Here is a 16,993-nt window from a genome sequence, read left to right as displayed (position 1 = left end):
TTCTCCATTGAGTTTTCTCTGCTGTATGTCCTCATTGGTCTCATGGAGGTCAAATGTATACTTATGGCTAGGCTTCAGCTCATCATAGCCACCTACTTTTTTCTACTCCCATTTACTAAAGCATAATAGTTAAAAAAAAACGATGACAAGGACAGACTGATGTTCTGTTAGGTCTAAGTCCTTTTTAGCTAGGGCTGTGACCCATCAGAACTGGCTAAGAACCTAACAAAAGCCAATACAATGCCTGAAATTAAGGTTGATTTTATGAATTTCATTGTCTGTCTTGTACTGATTTAAAGTCTATGCACCCAGATAACTATTTGACTTGAGGTTAGGAAATTCTTTGTGCACCTGCCAGTTACATCTTCAGTTGTAACCATGTATCCCAAAAACTCATAGAAGGGACTGTTCTGCTGCAAAGTTCACTAGAGCTTCATGGTAGGCTAGGGTAATAAGGTTAATTTTACTTCTAAATGCACCTTTGATTGGCAACCAATTGAAACAGATGGCAAGAATAAAGCTAGATAAGGTAGGTAAGTTTGACATTCTTGCCTTTGATATATCTAGATCTACTTGATATATATATTACATATATATGTATATGTATACATGTGTATCTACTTACATATATATACATATACATATACATACATACATACATACATATATATATGTATATATGTATATATATATATATATATATGTGTGTGTGTGTGTGTGTGTGTGTATGTGCATGCATCAGTGTGTACCTCCTATATTGTGGCCAGACTGGAAGCACACTGCTAGCTTTTATTAAATCCATTTTATCGAAGAGGGAACTAAGAATCAGAAAAATTTTAAAAAAAGAATCAGAAAAATTAATTAGCTCCTCCAAGTTCTCATAACTAGTATATGACAGCACAAGAACATTGGAATGCAAGGAAATTCATTCTAAGCCCAGTATACTTCCGCTATACTGTGATGCTTTTCCAATTAAACCATATCATCTAGAAAGCTAATGTTTATGACTGTACGGCCAGTGATACAACAAAGAACAATTAAAACTATGTGCACTTATCTTGGGGAAGCTAGGGAGTGCAGTGGATAGAGTACCAGGCCTGGAGTCAGGAAGACCTGAGTTCAAATTTGGCCTCAGATACTTATTAGCTGTATGATCCTGGGCAAGTCAATTAACCTTATTTGTCTCAGTTTCCTCAACTGTAAAATGAACTGTTGCGGGAAATGGCAAATCATTCCAGTATCTTTGCCAAGTAAACCCCAAATGGAGTCATAAAGAGTTGGGCACAACTGAGCAGTGGCAAATACTTCTCTTGTGAAAGATTTTTATTTGATAGCTGAAGTATAATACTATGCCTTTTCCTCATCTCCTCATGGTGTAACCATTCCCAACTCTCACACTAAAAAGGTTGGGCCCCCTAGATGGGACAACTACTACCTCAGGTAGCCTTCTAGGTCCTCAAGTGTGCCCCTCTGACTGAATCCAAACTACACAGAACAAATCCCTTTAATAAAAGGATTTGTTCGGTAAATCTTGGACTCCGGCAAAAGGCTGCACCCAAGGCCCTAGAATCTAGGGGATAATCCTGTGCATGGATACTTGTAACAATATACAGCCCATAAGTCTCCATCAGTGTCCTTACCTTTAAGTATCAGATTTAATTGGCCATTATCAAAAGAATTTGCTACAAAGGCATAGCCAGAACAGTAGGGACAAAAATATTCTCCCCAAAAGTCTGGGGCACTCTCTCCCACAATTAAATCCAGTGTATGTGGAAAAAGTACGTTCAAAATTAGAGTACCATAGCAATGATGCACATGTAGAGAACACATGTAGCAAGCAAGAAGCACAACTCTTGATACTGAAATCTTTCCTCCATTTCAGCTGTAGTTCTTCGCTAGGCTCCAAGGGTCTATCTCTTTCTAGAGTACATAGGCAGCGCCTTTCTCGACCAATGAGAGTCACTTAGGAAACTTCCTTTACTCACAGTTCCTGGCATTGGAAGTCCTTTCTCACCCGCATTGGAAGTCCTTTCTCACCCACATGTAGGTCCCTTTGGTTACTATCTCCCTATATCCATGTATCCTCATTATGTATCTGCTCCCAGCTGAAGAAGGCCTACTGATCCATTCTCTCATCTGCATACATTGTCTGCTAACAGTCCAGTCTCTCCAAGGATGTGGTCAATATGGGAGGAAGGTAGTACAGTGTGACATTTCCTATAGGAATCCCTTTCAGCACTACTTTTGCAGCACCATGATATGGGCAAAAGTATCTACCTCCACAAAGAGATCACAAAACAAAACACATCAGTTATAAAATAAACCTTAGTGTATGAAGCATAGAATAGCTTAAGTGGAAAGATGATTCTACTATAGAACATGAAATGACATAAATCAAAGATTCAATTCAATATTTCAATTTAATAAGTATTTATTAACCATCTAATATGTGCCAAGCAGTGTACTAAGTACTGAGGATAAAAACAAAGAAAAAGACAGTCCCTGCCCTCAAGGAGCTTACATTCTAATGGATTAATGTAAAGGTCATCTCAATCACTTTCTTTTTTTAAAAATGAAGAAACTAATATTGAGAGAAGTGAAATGACTGACACAAGGTCACATTCCTCTTGTTAGTGACAGCAGTGATACCATAATCCAAGCAGTCAGAGTTGTAAACCATTGCTCTTTCCATCACTTCACAGTTGTCCTTCCACAGCTATTATTTTTTGCCATATACTATTGGAGTGAGAGAATGTATTAGCAAATTTCCAGGGGTCAATCAGATTACAACTATAGCTCAGTCTCCTCCATCACCACTGTTTAATTATTTTTTCTTCCAAAATTCTCCAAAGGTAGTAAAGTTGCAGAATTTTCTGAATTGTTAATGCTTTTCAAAGGTCAGGATATTCATACTGAGAGCAGCTACAAGAACAAAATGAAGAATTTTAATGAATGTGTTCTTTCCATTTTATTTGGAAAATGAATTAAATATTACTACATTATTTAATTAAGAAATTTTAAGATGAAACATCTGAAGACATTTATATAATTACATGCATGGACTATTGAAAAATTATTTTGAAAAATGAACATCTGAAAAAATAATTTCTAATTAACTTTTTTTTATGCTCATCACTTTGTCAGTGATATCCTAACTCACCTTCTAAGTCATAAAGTGAAGTCATGACTAGTTACATATTATGCTATAGAAACATCAGCTGTGGTAAGCATTGCCTACATGTAAATCAAACATCTAGAATCATTGCTTTCACATATAAAACCTGTGTGAGACCAACAATCAGTTTCAAGTTTAGGGGCTTGTGGGTTGAGAAATATTTTGTTTTCAAATACTCTCATTTCAGATACCAAAACTTGTGTCCACTGACTCTTCAATTGGTTCAGAAATTCATTCAGAGAAGAGATTCTTTTACTTCCTAAGCCTTCTTAACATTGTGAAAAAGGAATCTAATATACTAATCATTCAGTTTTATAGGTGCATAGAACTTTAGAATGTAAGAACTAGAAGAGATCTTAGAACCAAATGATTACAGCTCTAGAGTAGGAGTTATTAACCTGGGATCCACAAAGCTCTTCTTGAAAGTATATTTTGATATAACTGTTTTACTATAATTGTTTTTCTTTTTTATTAATTAATTTATTTTTAGTTTTCAGCAATCATTTCCATAATTTTTTGAGCTTTAAAGTTTTCTCTGCCTCCCACCTCAAGACGACATGCAGTCTGATATAGGTTATACATATGTATTCCTATCAAACACATTTTCACATTAGTCAACTTGTAAGGAAGAATTAGAACCAACAGAAGGAACCACAAGAAAGAGGAAACGAAACAAAACAGAAGAAAAAAAGAGTGAATAGTATGCTTTGCTCTGTGTTCAAACTCCATAGTTCTTTCTCTGGATGGGGATAGCATTGTCCATCATGAGTCCTTTGGAGATGTCTTACATCCTTCATTGCTGAAAAGAACTAAGTCTATCAAAGTTAGTCATTGCACAACGTGACTGTAGCTGTGTATAATGTTCTCCTGGATCTACTTACTTCACTCAGCATCAGTCCTTACAAGTCTTTCCAGGCTTTTCTGAAGTCTGCTTGCTCATCATTTCTTATAGTGCAATAGTATTCCATTACATTCATATACCACAACTTATTCAGCCATTCCTCAATTGATGGGCATCCCCTTAATTTCTAATTCTTTGCCACCACAGAAAGAGCTGGTATAAATATCTTTTGTACATTTGGGTCCTTTTCCCATTTTTACAATTTCTTTGGGATATAACCCTAGAAGTGCTATTGCTGGGTCAAAAGGTATGCACATTTTTATAGCCTTTTGGGCATAGTTCCAAATTGCTTTCCAAAATGGTTGGATCATTTCACAACTCCACCAACAATTCATCAGTGTTCCAATTTTCCCATATCTTCTCCAACATTGATCATTTTCCTGTTTTGTCATGTTGGCCAATCTGATAGGTGTGATGTGGTACCTCAGAGTTATTTTGATTTGTATTTCTCGAATCTATAGTAATATAGAGCATTTTTTTCATATGACTATAGATTGCTTTAATGTCTTCATCTGAAAACTGCCTGTTCATATCCTTTGGCCATTTATCAATTGGGGAATATAATTGGTTTTCTTTGTAGCCTTGAGCATTTTATTTTATGCAATTAAAAGGCTTTTTTCTGAGGAGGAATCCATAGGCTTCATCAGACTGGTAGGAAGTCCAAATACAAAAAGAGGGCAAACTCCTGATTTAGAGATTGAAGGAATCTAAGAAACCAGCTAACCTACCCCTTAACACATAGAAAATAGAATGCAGGAGCTGAAAGAGTGCTTAGATCAATAAACACAGAGAGTAGGAGTTAAACGACATCTTAGAACATAGGAGTGAGAGCTGAAAAGGAACACAGAGTATTAGACATAGAAAGTGCATATCGGAAGAGATATTAGAACACAGAATGTTAAAGCTGGAATAGAATTTATAATATTTCATATAGAATGTTAGAGCTTATGTAACTCAGGACATAATAAATATGAGACCTTGAAGGAACTTTAGAAGGTAGAAAACAGAATGTTAGACTTCCCTAGAATATCTGAACATAAAACACTGAAAGTGAGATACACGAGAGACTTAGAACATAAAAAGTTAAAAAGGGGGAAAACATCTTATAGATAACATAGTGCAGTCAGAAGATTGCTGACTCTGGAGTCTGAGAACCTGGGCTCTGATACCCACTGCTGTCTGACCTTGGCCAAGTCATTTAATATCTCTGAACCTCAATTAATTCACCTGGGAAAATGACAGGGTTGAGCTAGATGACCTCAGAAGTCCTTTTCAGTTCTAGATCTATGATCTATGAATAATCCTCCATTTACTAATGTTTTAGCCAGATTATAAACAACAAAATCTCATTTAACCAAATCACTCAGAACCAGAACTTTTTTTTTTACCTGATTGCACTTAGGAGACAGAAATAACAAGAACACAAAGTAATAAGAAATGTCCAAAAATCGTTTTAGAAATCTAACAGCATTACCTTTCCAAGCAATGCTAATATTCAAGCCAATTTCTTATTCTTTCTGTAGCTGTCTGCATCCCTCATCCTAAATAGTTATAGTTCAAGCTCAGAATGATGAGCCTAAAGCAATCATTCACAAATAGTTTGGTTCCAGGATTCCTTTACATTTAAAAATTATTGATGACCCCCATTTTTTTCTTTATGTGGATTTTTCCTATCAATATTTACTGAATTAGAAATTAAAACTTCTCAGTATTATTATGAAAATGTTTTAGACCTGGTATACCAGACCACACTTTAAGAACCATTGCTCTAACAAATTGCAACAACCTTGGCCTAGAACCCTAGGGCAGGGTACCTACATCCAGAGAAGGACATTGGTCTCCTCCAACTTTCAACAAAGATTAAATCCCTCTGTTTCCTAAAATCCCACTAATGCCTTTAGTTCTGATTCATCATCATACAAGAGATCCCTTCATTGGCATAAGGTAGCATGCTAGCAATTGATCTGACTCTCACTCCTTGGCTTTGTTTCTGATCAAAATCAGAAACCTTGGAAGCCCAGGCCTCTTGAAAGAAAAGCAGAGTGCTTTATGTTGTCTGGGCCTTTTTCTATATTACAACAATCAAGTTCTGGCATGTTTAAATGAAATTCAACTAGAGTGAAACATTCCTAACCAGTTATTGGACCATTGATGTGGCTTAACATTGGCATCCATTTACCAAAGAAGTTTAAACTTGAGTCTGTTGAATTACAAAACTGGGTTCTATGTTTCTAAAAAAGCAGCATGGTTGAATAAGAACCCAAACAAGTACCCCACCCCCTTCACCACAGTCATTACTCATTCACTCTGGTACTTGTTATTTATCCAGTATCTAAAGGGATCATTCATTCTGTATCCATCTGAAGATGTGTTTTCTCAACAGGTCTCCACTTCATGATTCCATTAACCTCAGTGAACATTTAGGAAGGCTCCAGAAATGAATACTGGAAAACCTTGCTAGGACAATTTGCATAGATTCCATCTTTATTGAGCAATAAATGAGACTTAGACCTAGAGATTGCTCCGTTCACGTAATCTAATTCTGGTATGCCTGTGAGAGACACTCCCCAAAGGAGAAATGGTAAAGAAGATGAGGGAGTGGAGTGACCTTATATCTGACATTTCTTTTACCCTACAACTAAAGAATTTCATTTCATTCCTTAACAGATTATATTTGTAGGCTGTGGCCTAAGCTTAATTATTGCTGGGCCCTTTCAGATCTTCAAATAGTAGTAAACCAGCAGTCTGTAGATACACACACAAATATGGAGCTGCTCTTCAGTCCAATCCAACCTCACAAGTATTTATAAAGTGACTACTATTTGTTAGGCACTAAAAGGAAGGAGTCCTTGACCTAAAGGAATCTAGCTCCTATTAGAAAAATGGCATACACATAAAAGGGCAGGTAGGTGGTACAGTGCATAGAATGCTAAGCCTGGGGTTAGGGTACTCATCTTCCTGAGTTCAAATCTGGCCTCAGACATTTATAATATATAAAATATATACATATAAAATAAAATCTGTCAAGGTTAATTTGGCCAGAGAATCACATTAGAAGCTAGGCAACTTCCCTGGCTTCCTTTGCAGTTCTAACCAAAATCCTACCTTCTACAGGAAGCCTTCTTTAACCCCTTTTAACTTTATTGCCTTCTCTTGGTTAATTATTTCCTATTTATAGCTGAATATAGCTTTGCATATATTCATATGTTGTCTCTCTATTTGGATTGTAAGTTCCTTGAGGGCAGGAACTGTTCTTTGCCTCTTTTTGACTCCCCAGCACTTAGTAGAACTAATGAAAGCTTATGTGTTGATTGATCAATTAAATCAGCCAAGGCTGATTTATTCCAGGCATGGGGAAGATAGAGGTGGGGCAGCCACTGGAATGCCAGGCAAATAGAGTGTTGTTTAACTATGAGGTAAAATTGAATTCAAACTAAGAAAAGCTCCCTAATAATTAGAACTGGTCAAGAGTAGAATTAATGAGGGAGAGAGAGAGAAAGAGAGAGAGAGAGAGAGAGAGAGAGAGAGAGAGAGAGAGAGAGAGAGAGAGAGAGAGAGAGAGAGAGAGAGAGAGTGTTAGTGGAGTTCTTCATCACTGAAGGTGCTTAAGTATAGCTTGGGTGACCATTGTTCCATGAATATTATAGAAGACCTTGATTTCTCAAGACTAGCTACTTTTGCATTTGCGTGCTGCAGTTCTAGGATTCCACTGTTCCAAGATGAGGACAATTCAAATGGGGTGAGGCATGAGTAGTACCCACAGACCTGAGTTTGGGGGATTTTCTTTTTTCTTGCTTTCTTTCTTTTAGAGCAGTGCTTGTTCTTTTATGGGACACCTGGGAGGAATTAGGAATATTGGGTAAGGCACTTTATAAATGATAACCCTCTTCATATTCCCAGAAGAGCTGAAGATGCAAAATACTAGATGTCTTGCCAGGGGGAAAAAAAAACTGATTTACTAAGCCTGGTAGGTTTCCAGCAGAATTTGGAAAATCAGTAGCTCACCATATGGATTTGAATAAATCTGAGAACTGTTTACAGTTCTTTCCTTCTTAATGCCATTAATTTACCCTCAAGTTGGCAGGGTCCTCGAGGGAGCCACTAGATGTGCTGATGATCATCAAAAAGTTTTTTTTTAGAGCTGAAGCTACTACTTACTGCAGAAGCAGCTAGGTGGCAAAGACTATAGTGCACTGAGTCTGGAGCGGGGAAGATAAGAGATCAAATCTAGCCTTAGACCCTTGTTAGCTGTGTGACCCTGGGCAAGTCACTTTACCTTTGTTTGCCTCATTTTTCCCTAACTGTACTATGCGGATAATAACAGCGTCTTCTTCCCAGGGCTGTGAATTTCAAATGAGGTAATATTTGTGAGGTGCTTAGCATAGGGTCTAGCACACTGCTTAATAAATAGTTGTCTACCTTCTTCCACTTCCTTTACTGGCCAGGTTGGGTACATGGAAGGGGTAGGCTGTGACATGGGTTTGAAGAGTAAGCAGAATTTGAATAAGAATAAAGAGGTGGAGGGGGAGAGCAAGGTACAATGGAAAGACACATAATATTGATTTGTAACAGTGAGTAGATTTGTAGTAAAGGTGATTTCTACGGACCTGGAAATTGGATGACCCAGATTCCCATCCTGCCTTTGGCACTCTCTAGTCATTGACACCCAGAAGAGCTTTGCCTAAATATCTTTTGACTTTCTATATCAAAGAAAGCATAATACCAAAAGACCTATACCTGTCATCCCACTTCTCTGGGCATCAGTTTCTTCATCTGCTGGACCAGAGATGCAGTTCTCTATTTCCTTCACTTGTAAGCTAGGGTCAAACATCAGTAAACCTGATCTGGAACCAATCGCAGCAAGTCTGAAATGCCAGGCTATAGATATAAACTTTATCATGTGATCAAGGAAGAGCCTGGGAAAGCTTTTGGAGCAAAGTTTTGAGTCACTGAAGAAGTCTGTGCAGTGCTAGGCACATAGAAGGCACTCTTTCTCAAGTCTAAACAAGTACTACATAAAGACTCACATACATTTCCATCTCTACGATTTTGTGCGGTCATTAACATTTTCCATACATGACTTAATCTGACAATTTTGAGAAAAGTTGGGGAAGTATGGGAAGACAATGTGGAATACTATACTATTGGTTGATCAGTGAATGAGTCTAATCATTCTTAAAGTCAATTTCAAATTTTGAGAGAAGAGTCACTAAATTATTCAAGCCATTTGACCAAACTTTCTAATACTGTGCAAAAGTTCCATATACACCTAAGCAGTCATAGTAACAAGTTCATAAAATGCTAGGCCTGGAATCAAGAAGACCTGATTCAAATCTTACCTCAAATACTTTCTAGTTGTGTGACCTTGAGCAAGTCATTTAGTCACTGTTTGCCTCAGTTTCCTCAAATTTCAAAATGAGTATAATAGTGCTTACTTCATTGGGTTGCTGTAAAGATCAAGTGAAATAATGATTTTTTAAAGGCCTTAGCCAGCCAGTGTCTGGCTTGTAGTAGGTTCTATATAAATGCTTATTCCCTCCCAATGCCCTTTTGTGATAGTAGTTACTATTTTTTGAGGTACTCAAGTATTAGGGAATAGCTCAACAAAGTATGGCCATGCATTGTTATGGAGTAGTACTAAACCATAAGAAATGATGAATGACAGTTAATTCAGAGAAGCACAGAAAGATTGGGTTGATCTGATGCACAGTAAAGAAGGCAGGATCAAGAGAACAATAAGCACAATGGTTACAATAATCTAAATGAAAATAGCACCAAAAGAAGCCAGTAATACATTGCAATACAACATTTTGCTCCTAGAAAAATGCTAAATACAGGCAACTTCCCTCTCTCAGTAAAGAGATGAGGACTATAGATGTGAAATGTGGTAGACACCCTCAAACAAATTTACTGCATAGAGTGGCATTGTTTAAATACTTTTATTTATTATAAAAAACATCCTATAATGGGAGGGAGGGGTAAAGGGAAAATTACTATGATTTAACTATAGAAGATAATAAACCTCAAAAAATATAGGATAAATACCTTGAACCAGATGAAAATGTAATTGAAAAATCATTAACAAAATAAATAAAAATACAATAAAACATACAATACTAGTAGGAGGCTTTCTAAACCAATATGCAGTCTGCATAGATACTCACATGCAATTTAGTGGCCCTTGTTTCTATCTGAGTTTGACATCACAAGAGCACATAGAAAAATGACCAAATCTGTGAAAGAGGGAATAGTTAACCAGGGATTACAAAAGTGAATTTGGAGATACTAAGTACCTTACTGGTGGGAAAGAGCCTAGAAAAGGAAATAGAAATCCTGAGTTTGTGACAGGGCTCAGCCACTTTCTACTTCTGTGACTTGGTTCACCTCAATGAACTTTTTAATAAGTCTCAGTTTTCTCATCTGTGAAATGGAACTCATGATGCTTACATAGTCTTATAGAACCCAGACAAGGTGCATGTGAAGAAAGTGCATTATAAGATAATTGATTGTGAAATCAGAGGGCCTGGCTCTGTTATTGATTACCTATGTGATATTAATGGGTATTTAATCACCCTAGACTTCAGTTATATCTGTAAAATGGAAGCATGCAACTAGAAGATCTCAGAAGCCTTTTCTAATTTTACATTCAAAGTGTTCTTCAGCAAGGTTCATGGGTGAGACTTTTATGGCCTGATCTAAACTCAGAGCTAGGAGTAGGTGGCAAAGTGACATTGTTGTAATGTTACTTTTTCGATACATACATTTTAATGCCAGCAAATGTTCCTTCTCATAGTTGAGAAGCATTTATTTTATGACGTCCAATCACACATAATACAGCAAAAGCTCAAAATCCCCCCAAATATGTAAATATGGAAGGGTAGTTTCCAATTGTGGTTCATTGCCCCTCAACCATGCTCTTTCTGACTGTGACCCTATAACTGATGCAAGCAAGAATGCTCTTTCCAGTCTCCTATGTTTAACGGCATGGATCTTCCTACCCAACAGATGGAATAAGAAGAAATTTACAGAATCCATGCCACCTCATTAGGTTGATTTGGCTCCGACATTGGAATAGTATTTGTATGTTGGCAAAGTAAAAAAAAAAAATTACCTTGAAAATGCAAGATGAATTTGTTTTCTTGTTGAGTCTTAGTATAATGGAATTCTGAATGCTTCTTGGCAGCTAAACGGCATACTGGCTAGAGCACCAGGCCTGGAGGCAGGAAGACCCGAGTTCAAATGTGGTTGTGTTACTCTAGACAAGCAACTTAACTCTGTTTGCCTCAGTTTCCTCATCTGTGAAATAAGGTAGAGAAAGAAATGGCAAATCACTCCAGTATCTTGGCCAAGAAAACCCCAAATGGAGTCATAAAGAGTTAGACCTGACTGAAAAATGACTGAATAACACCAGCAGTGTGCTTCTGAGAGGAAATCTTATGCAGAATTGCTTTCTAATAAAGTAATAGGAAAATTGAAGGCCCAGAATTATTAATGCTATCCATGAATTCTTCCACAAATGTGCATTTGGCAATTTTTAAAAAAATGGTTCAGTAGAGCAAAACATGGCTTTAAAAATTTTCTTCCAGCTAGGTGTCTCACATGCATAGGGTAAGTCATACAAGAGTCTTTGAAAGATACATCACTTTGCCCAAATGACTTCTGACCATACTGGAAAAGATAGAAAAGCAGAAGATGTATATTTCCTGAAGTTGTTTGCAACTGTCATAGAGGTTGTCCATTGAAGAGGGATTGCCTATAGATTAATCAGGCATTTATGAAGCACCTACTCTTTCAGGCATTGGAAGGAAGGGGTAAAATGCTTTTGTTGAGTTGCTATTATGTCAAGCACTGTGGTAGGTGTTACGCAAATATTATTTCATTTAATCTTTATAATGGCCCTGGGAGGTAGGTATTGTTATTTGGAATGAGAAATCGAAAAAAGGTCAAACCTTGTCATCAAGGAGATTACATTCTATCATTCATGGGACCCTCCAGACACTTTGATTTCCAGATGGCATTATGTTAGTACTAGAATACCACAGTACAGGTTATTTTTCCCCTGATCACTTTGAGAAACAAACCTAATAGTTGTATTGCTGGGTCTTTGGGAATAATAACTATCTTTTTAAAAAATACATATTCTTCCAGTTATGGTATATAGTTACACATCATAGAATGCCACAGACTACAAAGAATTAAAGTTACACATTACCTGAAGGGAAAGACTGTAGCAAATTACCAATTATGAATTTATACCAGGAGGGGAATTATCCATCTTCAAAGAGATGTATAACAAGAAATGTAGGTAGGCCAGTGATGTAGTGAGAGGTAAAGACAGATAACACAAATACAAATAATAAAAATAGCAATAATAAGCTACCATTTCTATAGCACCTACTATGTGTCAGGCACTATGCTAAGTACTTTATAAATATCTCATTTGATCCTCACAATGATCCTTATTTTCAGATGAGGAAACTTAAGCAAACCAAAGTGAAGTGACTTGTCCAAGGTCACAGAGTTAGTGTCTGAGTCTGGCTTTGAATTCAGGTCTTCCTGACTCCAGGCTTCGTGCTCTATCCACTAAATCAGTTAGCGGCATAAGATGAACAACCAATGGCTATTCACAAAATGTCAAGAGATAGATAGACTTCCAGCATGTTACGTAAAACCCTTTGAAAAAGATTTATAGGATAACATGGGTAAGAGTCACATGGACTGGGTAAAAATGAATGCATTATTATTTGCATTGTTGGAGGAATTACACACATTACATTACACACAAAGCCAACCATATATTGAAGTATCAAAATATACCTTCATAGTCCAGAAACACAGTAAAAACAAAGTTCTTTCCCTAGCTATAATACATACGGCAGAAAAAGCACTGGCTCGGGAATCAGGGGGTTTCCTTTGCCTGCAAAGTGCCGTTGGACTTTGGATAAGTCCCTTACCAAATCTTCGCAGAATTTGCCCATTTGTTAAATGAGTCCATTGGACAAGATGATCTAGTTATAGGGCCTCAGATTTAGAACTGGAAGCAACTTAGATGCCTTTCGAGTCCAAATTCTTCATTTTAAACTTAAAGAAGCTGAGGGGCAAAAAAAAGGTCAGTGATTTGCCTGGAGTAACACTGATGAGATTTCAACCAATATATAATTTATATGGCTCTGTTCTGATAAGTGTGAAGACTGAATCTTGTAAAGTGCCAACACAATTTACATTTGCACTGATATTTATATTATACTGAAATCAATTTTCATGTTTCATGTAATTATAACTTCAAATAATGCAAGGGTGAATGCATATGACTACAGCATGGGATTCACTGTTCACACAATAGGGACCTAGTTGATCCGAAGTTTCCAATAGGAGTCAACAAGGAACAGAGGATAAAGGGCCAACTTTGGGATCAGGAAGACATGGGTCAAAATTTTGCTTCTAACACACACTTTCAGACCATGGCCATGTCACTTGAATTCTTAATGTTCTAGGAAATACAAATTACTACTAAGTTGACCATATATATTGAAGGAAGAAGGAATTTGCCCCAGGAGTAAGGGGAGGCCAGAACCATGCCTAGAGTTCCATATCAACGAAATCATAGGTGAGGAAATATGCAAATAAAAAAGTATATATAGTACCTGAGTGGCAAAGTTAATAGAGTACCAGGCCTGGAGCAAGGAAGACCTGAGTTTAAATCTAGCCTCATACACTTATTAGCTGTGTGATCCTTCGCAAGTCACTTAACCTCCACTACCTCATTTGTAAAATTGGGATAAAAATAGTACCTCTCTACCAGCATTACTGTGATAATCAAATGAGAAATCTGTAAAGTGTTTATCACACTGCCTGGAACATAGTAGGTGCTATAAAAATGTCAGCTACTATCATCATCATCATCATCATCGTCATCATTTTCCAACATGCAGCAGATACTATAATGGATGTAAAAGAATGCTCTGACTCAACTAAGCTTGGGAATCTAGTTGGAAACTAGATACATACATAACACAAGTGAAAGAATACTTAGATAATACTTAAATATTTAAAGAATCTGATGTTTCTTTCAAAGCTTTAGAGATTACCAACCAAAACAACCCATACAGATAGGTAGGTTAGGTTCTGTTTTCAACAATTCACAGATGGGAATACTCTGTTCAGGTCTTCAAATTTGGGTCTTCCTACCTCCCAATCCATTACCATTAACCACAACATTACCTAGCTTCCTCATTTAGCATCTGTCTGCACAATGTCAAGCAACCTACTAAAAGGAGCATTGAGAGGATAACTTAGAAAGGATTTCTAGAAATACAAGAAAAAGAGTGGTGCAGGATGAAAAAACAAGGGGTGCTACTTGCACAAATTGAGTACAGTAGAGACCTGGAGTCACCTGAGGTCAAATTCAGCCTTAGACACTACAATGCAACCCCTGGCAAGTCATTTAACTAATGCCTGTTTCAGTTTCCTTATCTGTGAAATGAGTAAAATAATAACACTTCACAGTATGTTGTGAAGACCCAATGAGATAAATTATGTAAAGCACTTGTAAAACATAAAGCTCTACATAAATGGTAACTATAATTATTATTGTTAAATTTTGTTGCAGTGTTATATAAGTCCTCTAGAAATAACTTTTATGCCGTGCAAGAGTTCTAGGCACATGTTAAAATGCCCAATAGATTATTAAATGGTTGACTGATAGCAAAGACAGACCAAATAATTCAAGAATGGCATTCTGATCTCTATAGAGAATTAAAATACCATTCTCTGACCTTAATCAGGATGAAGAGGTTTCATCTTAAGTGTTAGAGGACTTTTAACCCAATAAGTCAAGTACCCCCAACTCCAGTAGACCTTCCATTTCCCCTGTGTCCCAATAGAAATGTGGAGACATATACTACTGAGAGTCTCACACGGTGGTGTGTTCGTATCTTGGGTTCCCTCTCAGTAAAACATGGAGGCTCTTTCAATGCAGTATGTCATGATTTTTTTTAATTATAAATTAAAATAAGAGAAACTTAAAAATATCAAAAATTTGTTAGAAAATAGACTTATTGCTTTATTATTTCATTTGGAAGAGGTTCTGAAGCTTTTGATTTATATTTTAAAATGAAGATATTTTTAAAAGTCCTTTAGCACAGGTCCATTTTTTTTTCCATGTTAAGAATAGAGCAAGGACTTACAAAGTTGTAGAAGAAAAATTAGACACAAAAAATGCAAGTGTTATGGCAATTGTAAGATGAATGGAATAATCAGCATAAATAAAAGCAAAAGAATTTGGATGAAACTGATTAACAGTAAATTAATTTTAATGTTATTAAATACTATTTTCCCCAAAATAATATGACTGCTTTACAAAAGGCCTACGTACTTCTGTCTGAAGAAACATAGAGGTGATCTTGGGTTCTCAGTAGCTATGCCCATAGAGCGCAAGGTCTAGAAGGTCCTTCCTAGTTTAAAGCCAAAAGATATAATGTTTACCTGTAACAGGCCAGACTAACTTTGTTCAAAAAGATTCATCATTCAATGGCTGACCTTCTGGAAACTAAATTCCTTGGCCATAGTCCCTAACCAAGCCGTGTATTAAAGTGAAGAGAGGCCGAGATCAATAAGTATTTTGGGACCACCCCCACCAGGGAAATCAAACATCTTTAGAGTATTAAGGGATTATAATAGGGTCATCTATTAATAATAATAACTTTAGATTAACCCCATATCACCTACCCATTGTTATTATTGTTAATCAGTCGGCTATTATTCTCACATTCAATACCTCAAGAATGAGAGGCAGGGTGGTATAATGAATGGACAGTTAGCCTTGGAGTCAGAAGTATGAGAAAGATGATATTCTACCACTGTAGTATCCTAGCTGTGTGACCCTGACAAATCGCTTAACCTCTTAGTGCCCTACATATCTATCAAACTATAAGTTTCAGGGTAGGTGGAGACCTAAATTAGGAGAGTTTTCTCATTCAGGAGCTTCCCATATCAATGAAACCTCAAGTCCAGTCCTCATCCTTGGTCCCTATCACCATGGGCCACTGGAGAACACAGGTTTCAGGAGTGATTAATAGAAAACATGAAGCAGAAGAATCATGCTATGCTTTCTGATGAGGTTCAGCCTTCGTTCAAGTAATGGTGTCATCTTATGACTTGATGGTGGTTGACAAGATGATAAAACTCATTGGTACTTATTCATTTAGTGAGTATTATTCATCTCCAACATTATATTAGGACTGGGTGGAGCTCCAAGTCTACAGAAAAAGGAGAGTATGCACCCAAGAACATAAACGATCCATTTTATATAATAGGGTTTGTAGAAATTGAAAGCAATTTGACCATTTGTATTCTACTATCCATTGCAAGCCATTATCTGACATTGATATCCTAAACTAAAAGCATGAAATTGAGGTTTTAGCTTCTGAATATCTCTAAGTGCAATGGGCTACTTCAAGGGGCATTGGGTCTTCCATCAACAGAAAAACTCAATTTGACAAGGATCTCATAGAAGGGATTTTTACTAAGGCATTGTTTGGAGGCAGCCTCAGATGATGCAGTTTTATGCCTTGGTAAATGTGCGTGTCATCTCTCAAGTGGATTTGGATTTGCCATTGAGGCCTTGAATATGGTCAAGGGTATCCAGAAGATGGCATTCTGGGTGGGACAAATCCTTAAAGTCCATGTCATATGAAGTTTGATTGAAGGATTTAGCAACATGCATACTGAAATAGAAAAGATTCAGATGGATTATGACAGTTGCTTTCAAGTATTTATGGGATTATCATGAGGAAAACAGATTAGATTTGTTCTGCTTAACCACAGATGCCTGAAAAAGGAGTGGTAGGCAGAAGATGAAAAGGGGGCAAATTTTGTCTTGATAATGGGGGAAATTCTTAATAATGAAAACTTCCACA

Source organism: Phascolarctos cinereus, unplaced genomic scaffold, assembly GCF_003287225.1.
Source record: "Phascolarctos cinereus isolate Bilbo 61053 unplaced genomic scaffold, phaCin_HiC Scaffold_9;HRSCAF=440, whole genome shotgun sequence".
Taxonomy (NCBI): domain Eukaryota; kingdom Metazoa; phylum Chordata; class Mammalia; order Diprotodontia; family Phascolarctidae; genus Phascolarctos; species Phascolarctos cinereus.
The sequence above is the reverse complement of the archived record's forward strand: the minus strand, read 5'-3'. Positions refer to the sequence as shown.